Consider the following 7,333-nt stretch of genomic DNA (forward strand, 5'->3'; position numbering starts at 1 on the left):
TCAAAGAGTGTATAAATTGGTTCTAGCTATCGCTATCCCAGCTTGAATCCTACCCTCGTTATTAATTACACTCCCTTCCACAAGACTCCCCTGGGAATAAATCGTTCAACATGATCAGAAAACAAACTATTTTAACTAACAAAATGCAAATAACAATCACAGCTAAGTCAAATATTTTGCAAAATGGAAGAAACCGAAAAACGAATCAACCTTGGGGTAGCTTATATTCTCCTGATAAAGAAGTAGCTGAAAGGGAAGTGTAATGAAATTTGCGTTTTTTATGTCGGCAAAAACAGAAAATCGGATGATCAAAAATTCAAGTGAAGTTACGTAGGAAGCAAGTCAACAACAGAAGTGCTCTTACCAAAATATCAAACATAGCATTCAATAATGGAAGACCCACCAGTCCCACCACCACGCGCAAAGGAAGAAGAATTGAAAGAAAAGTTGAGACCTGATAATATATTTGTGGTTCACACATTCTCTCTTTATTGACTGTAGGAAGAAACAGAGTTGTTGGTTTTTTTCATTTCATCACAAACAGCAGAGAGAGTTTTCCATAACTTCTTTGTCGATCTTGGACTAGTATTCAGCTTAACATCACTCGATCAATTATATTATATATAAGGTCAGTTTCTTACAAATTTTCTTCTTCATTGTTAGTTGCTATTATACACTTGATTATTACTCTTGTGTTTTAATTGTCATTCATTGTTAAAGGTTTTGCAAACTTAAACTCTTGATCCATCAGTTATTTGAAATCTGAGATAACCAATTCTACTGATAAAGTCCAATGATGACTATCTCTTAAAACTGATTTGTATTTTTAGCTGCTAATTCTCCACCTTTACATGATTTTAAATGTGCAGATATCCAGTTCGTACTTGAACGTTTTCCTTTGGTTCTTGTTATTAGAGGTTCAGAGAACAACCAACTGCCCAAATAAACAAGTGAGATTATACATATTCTCTATTTACTTAATGTTATGTATTTTACATATGTCCTACTCGAATAGCTCTATCATGTCTCATCACTTTAATTAACAACCAACGTGTTGTAATGACAGGTATGGAAGTTGTTGGAGCAGCAGTTGGAAGCGTACTGACTTGTGCGCTTAATCTGGTTTGTTTTTGTCATGTGCATCTTCTTGAAAATACATTATTTCGATGATGCACAGTTGGAAGAGATTGTTGGGAATGTAAAGAACAATGAGCCATTCTTGGATTCAGTGTTGCTGCATATGGGAACTATGTACACTAATTTCAGGAAGTATGAGGAGGCCATGGCGATGTATGAGAGAAGCCTTGAAATATTAGAAGGTTTATTTGGTAAGTTTCGAGCTGGTCTATGATTCATGTTCCACGCAATGCAGTTATAGTAATTTGAAAAGTGGTATTTTTTTTATTTTCTGTGATTCTCTGAAGACATGCTTAGTTTAAAGCGTATCCTTGTGTAGGAAAGAGTGATCCTTTTCTAGTACCATCACTTCTGGGAATGGCAAAAATCTATACTTCTATTGGAAGGGCCTCAAAATCTGTAGAAATCTACCGCCACACAGTCGATATTCTAGAAAAGAGCAGAAGTGCTGAAAGCCTGGATGTTGTGGTGCCTTTAATAGGTCTTGGAAATCTTTTTATCCGGGAAGGTAAGGCTGCTGATGCAGAAAACTGTTTTTACAGGTAATTTTTATATTCTTGCATGTTCTTTTGTTTGGGTCTAGGCATTATATCACATATTCTGATATACCTATGTGTGTTTTGCATTCTAGAATTTTAAGGACATGCAAAGTTATATGGAGACCATGATGGAAGAGTTGGAATAGCTATGTGTTCCCCTGCTAATGCTAAGTGTGCAAAAGGTAAGCATTGTACTGCTATTCATAAACCTTTAGTTGTACTTGTTATTTCCATTGAGCTTGTTGCCAGCATTTCTGAACAAAATAAATCACATATTAAAATGAATATCAAAAGGAGTTGGGACCAGGTGGTCTGACCACTGAAAATTATAAAAACACGTCCCAGTATCCAAGCTCTTTCAAGATGCCGTGTCGGACGTTTTGTACCCGTGTCGGACACCAATTCATATATATGTATCATATTCAGTTAGGCTGAAACTGATTTATACTCAAAACAGCTATTGTACCATATTTCGGTGTTTTCTGATGTTAAGACAGCCCCATTGGCAAATCTACCAGTTGTGCTATGGTGGCCAAAATATATTTCAAATAGCAAAAGTGGCCAACCTTTGGGATTAAGCATGTTCTGACTTCTGAAGGCTGTGTCTGGTGCAGGGGGTTAGCATACCCTATCCCTTGGAAATAGAGACGTTTTAGTATAGTGTTTGGTCCGAATAAAAAGTTAATACAACATAATACAACATACAAGTCGGTAAAGAGCGTATTCACAAAAATGTACGTTTTCCGAGAAGTGAGGAATCCCACAAAAAACGTTTGATGCTGAAAATCTTCTGTAAAATAATGTGTCGTAGGTTAAACCTTGGACTCTATGTTGTTATAAAGTTACTTTTCAATGAGTGGAATGTTCCCTTTCTACTGGATTGTATATAATATTTGGTGCTTCAAACACCACCGAATGATAAAGTGGATCCATCTGAGTTTAGGTTTTGTTTTGATGTGACCTGTCACTAGTTAACAAAGGGTGATATCCTTCATTTTCTGCACCATGTGTGTCATGTGAAGCTCGTATCAGGTATTAACTGAATAGTGTTAGTTATAGTTACGTAACAGTTTTGGTTATCGTATTCTTGTCTTTCAGGTAGCTTGGATGAAGCTGTTGAATTATATAGGAAGGGCCTTCAAGTTATAAAGGATTCAAAATACATAGCTATGGATGATGAAGTCATGGAGAAGATTAGGATAGAGTTGGCAGATTTATATCACATTGCAGGAAGGTAATGACTCGCTTCCGATATGCCATGGGCTTTTTGTAAAGAGTATTTGTACTTTGAAGTTAAAATCCATTATATTTTCCATTTTCCTACTATCTCATTGCTTCCTCAACAACAAAAACACTTTGTTAGGGACAAGTGAATCGCCCGTTATGAAAGGAAAAAAGGAATGTCTGAGATGTGTCTAACCAAATTGTTGTATCCTCAACTGTCTTAGAGAACACGAGGGCCGAGAGCTGTTGAAGGAGTGTTTGCTAACAACTGAGAAGTATAATGGAAACGAGCACCCCAGTTCAGTGACCCACCTGTTAAACCTTGCTACCTCATATTCACGCTCAAAGAATTTTGGGGAGGCTGAACGCTTACAAAGGGAAGGTCTCCGGATCATGGAGACGGCTATGGGATCTGAGGATCCATCAATCACTGTCCCAATGTTAAGCCTTGCCGTCACACTTTACCATTTGAAACGGGACGTAGAGGCGGAGCAATTTGCCTTGGAGGCCGTGCACATCCATGAAAGGGCATTCGGGAATAAATCTCTGATATATGGTAAGGGCTTTCCAACTTAGTCCATGACAGAACTTAGTCTTAACCATGACACAAGTTAAGTAGTTACTTAGTTTATTATTCTTGTTCCTTCACAGAGGATTTTAATCTGTAAAGTCATTCTAACCATTTTATATGTACGCGAGATGAAACGTAAAAGAGTATACAACTATACACAAGATTTGTTTGAGTTACTTTTAGGCTAATGACTAGCTGATTTTAGTTTACCTTTACAGTTTGAATCTATTTTCTAACATTTTTGGGAATTTTAGTGTATACGCTCTTAGCTAATGCGGTAATGCCACTCCTTTTTTTGTTTGGGTCGGTGTGTGACTCTCTGTTTTTTGTATTTTTCTTGCTGGGGGCGGGTATGATATCTTGTACCATGGCCCAAATGTCAATGATTTCACTTGTCAATTTGAACTTCCTGAAGTTAAAACATGAAAGTCTGTGTACAAATTTAAGTGTTCTCTAACACATGGACGTCATGGGTTTCAGAGGAAAACATTTGAATGACACACAGTTAACTAAGACCTTTCAGATAAAGAGTCCAAGTAGTTGAGACTACCAATAGCCAAGTGCTCAATATGAGGTGTATTATACATTGTATAGCAGAACCTGACAACAATATTATCTAGTGTTGAGATTGAATGCAAGCTATGGTTATAAACTTATAATGGTGCTTAAATCAGTTTCTTGACCAATGCTGATGGGTATCCTTGGCCATTAAGTACCCCCTCCCCTCCACCTTTTCGTTTACTAATGTGAAATTGTGAATGATGTGTTGATTGTGCAGCGGAAGCTCTTGACTGTTTGATTTCCATTCAAGCAAGAATAGGTAATGATGATGCTGACGTATTGGCCTTGCTGAAGAGGGTTTTGAGCATTCAAGAGAAAGAGTTGGGTTACGAGAGCGAAGAGGTGGTGACTATGCTGAAAAAAATTGTGTTCAACTTGGAAAAGATGGGAAAGAAGGAGGACAAATTGCTTCTACAAAGGAGATTGTCTATGCTCAGAACCAAGTACAAAAAGAAGGTTCACTATTAGGGATGTTGGCTCATATATTTTATGACTTCTTTTTTGGACGACGGCAGCTGGGACTGAATCCTATTGGAGCTTCTTTATATGTGAGTTCAACTATTCTCACTTTTCTCTACCTGCACAATTTCATGGAAAGAAACTTTCTTCACGGTCGGATTCAAGAGTTGCATATGGGATTAGAGGGCAAATCGCCAAATCCCAAATTTTCTCGATGACTACCAGATGAGGATTGAGGAAGTATGCAGTGACAGGTAGATCTTCTGGGATAAGCGTAACTTTGTTCAAAGTTGGAAGTCCAGCCCCTGGAGTGATGTTGGCACATACTCTAAAACCCTTCAAGGATCTTGGTTGCAAGCAGCAGAAAGGTACAATCTTCATGACAGTATTAGCTACTCATGCAACAAGTCCCCTCCAGTAAATGAGGAAGGGTTGTAAGAGACTAAAGGAGTCTGTTGCAACTTATGATATCGTAACGCCTTCTATATGTAGTAAAATGTACAATTAGGCATCATTTTTAGTGACAGTGCATGTACAAGACTTAACCATGATTTTCCATAATTTCAACCACATAAATTACCTTGTATGCAATTACCCTCTGATGTTTGATCAGATGGCACCAAACAATTTTAAACATTATGTCAATGACTGCATATGTAAACTGTATGCCACATGATTGGATGTTGAAACTGCCATTTTTAATTCTAAACATGGTTTCCAATTTCAATTTGATTGGAGACAGTCCTTTCAACACCATGGATAATTAGATACCTGCTTCTGTAATAGAGTTCAGTTCAAACGAAACCTTGTTACAGCATCTCCAGACATTTATCAAGTAGCTCTTGCATCTGATACTGAATTTTTATTGTTAGCATCTGATGGTCTATGGGATTATGTGAACAGGTTAGCTGGGTGGCTTCATTCTGATTATATCTTTTCGGCATAGTAACCCAACCTAAAACATAATGGATTCCTCGTCTATCATTTGTTAATGGTTCGAAGCTCCAACTAACAAATACTAACCAACTTTTTCTTTCCTGTTTTGATGTTTCAGCTGGGATGCAGTAACATTTGTCAGGAATCAACTTTGAGAACATGGAAATGTTCAGGTACATTCTAAAATAGTGGTCCAATTGGATCCAGATATGCATAATACCACATGCTCCAAATCTCAAATTCTTATATCAGATTCAAGATCCTGCTGAATCATACTCAATTTCCATCCTTGTGGTTATTTTCCTTTCTTCTGTTTTCAGCGTGCTTGTGAAGCTCTGGCACATGCGCTCTGGTACTTTTTATCCCTGATGATTAGTTGTCTTTTGTACATATCAAGTGATATTGCTACTTAGACAGTTTCACTACAACTTCATAAAACTCTGCAGGATCAACGGTCACAAGATAATGTTAGCATCATCATAGCCGATTTGGGGTATGTCCTCATTTCTCAATTGCATTTATAGAATTTCACTCGCTTGTTATGGTCACCTTATTTATAATTCTTTTTACAACGAATTAAGGCATCCTTTCCTGAAATGAAGAAGTAATAGAGAAGGACAGGATTTACATTATTTTACTGAGTAATTAAACCGAGGTCACTACAACTCAATTGTTGTTCTTGTGGAACATATTCAACTGTGATAGCTTAAGAGGTAAATAACCCTCTCAGGTTTGTAAACCTAGCTGCCTGCAACTGCAAGACGGGACATGGCAAAATGTTTCCCAGTTTGCAGAAGTATCCTCCCCCTCGTCTTCACCTACTGGTTTGAGTTCAGCGGTACCCATGCACTCATGCAGGGTCAACTTTTAATGAGATCTAATGCAATGCTAGGCTGGAGCCAGTAAAGAAAGTAAAGGATACCTGTATTTGTTGTAATCGGTATCAATGGCTATAGGTTTACTAATGGTGAAGTTCTTTGCCATGTTTACTTGAGGGGCTTTGCTAGTTCCTTTTTAACTCGTAGAGATAGATTACGACTGACAAGAAGTGGGCTACTTCAGGTGAGATTCCACCACTGATTCACAAACCAATCACTGTCGACAAGTAGGTGGCATGCTACTTTAACCTTGAACTTGAACTTAAGTTGGGCAAAATAATGCTGTTTCCTTACAAGCCATAGGTTAATTCTGTTTTCTGCTGCTTTAATAGTAAGGCATGTGTCCTTCTAGATATATCATATCAAATTTGACCTATAAGATTTGGAATCAACATGAGATACATATATGCTATGTTTTATTTGTTTGTCCAACACTTTTATTATCCTTTCTGTCATTGTGTTTGATATGCTCTTTTGCTTCCTTAAATCTGCAAATACTGGTGCATATAGGAGGACAGACTGGGAGAATTTGGCACCTCAGCAACAAAATTTTGTATGGGAACTAAGCCAAGCTTTTGCAACTATTTCTATTGTTTCAATAGGAATATGGGTGACATATTTTCTTTCTTTATAAGTTTCAACAGTTGTCAGCAATCTGTGTATATATATGACTATCACATTCATAACTCTTGTAAATACACGTGCGTCAAAACTTATTGTCGTTGAGATGATACGCCAAAAATAAACTCAACGATTAGTTATACATCTCTTTCTCATATTCTTGTGAGACCACAAACGGTTGTTCATCAACTATGTTTCTCAAACTCTTCATTACACCTTGTTGTTTATGCTAATTGTTAAATCATTTTGTCGATGAAAGGATTAAGAACCACTGATACGTTAGCAAAAAGTTTCAAAAAGTGGAGCATGTATGTTAATAACATGCAAATTATATACACAAAATTCAGTGTTCAATATAAGCCTAGGGATCTAGACGCTTTTGAAAGGTGCCTGCGCCATTACAGAGG

The 7,333-nt window shown here is 37.3% G+C and overlaps 1 pseudogene across 1 annotated transcript; it reads left to right on the forward strand.

Moving 5' to 3' along the window:
* The first annotated feature begins 291 nt into the window (after window positions 1-291).
* On the forward strand, window positions 292-7,068 carry LOC147495745 (uncharacterized; annotated as a pseudogene). The gene is made up of 11 exons (XR_015197703.1): window positions 292-628; window positions 870-950; window positions 1,067-1,328; window positions 1,457-1,679; window positions 1,769-1,858; window positions 2,775-2,910; window positions 3,125-3,456; window positions 4,250-5,600; window positions 5,748-5,779; window positions 5,874-5,920; window positions 6,816-7,068. The product of XR_015197703.1 is annotated as an uncharacterized LOC147495745 (transcript).
* The last annotated feature ends 265 nt before the right edge of the window (window positions 7,069-7,333 follow it).

This window comes from Coptis chinensis, chromosome 6 (assembly GCF_015680905.1).
Source record: "Coptis chinensis isolate HL-2020 chromosome 6, ASM1568090v1, whole genome shotgun sequence".
Lineage (NCBI taxonomy): Eukaryota > Viridiplantae > Streptophyta > Magnoliopsida > Ranunculales > Ranunculaceae > Coptis > Coptis chinensis.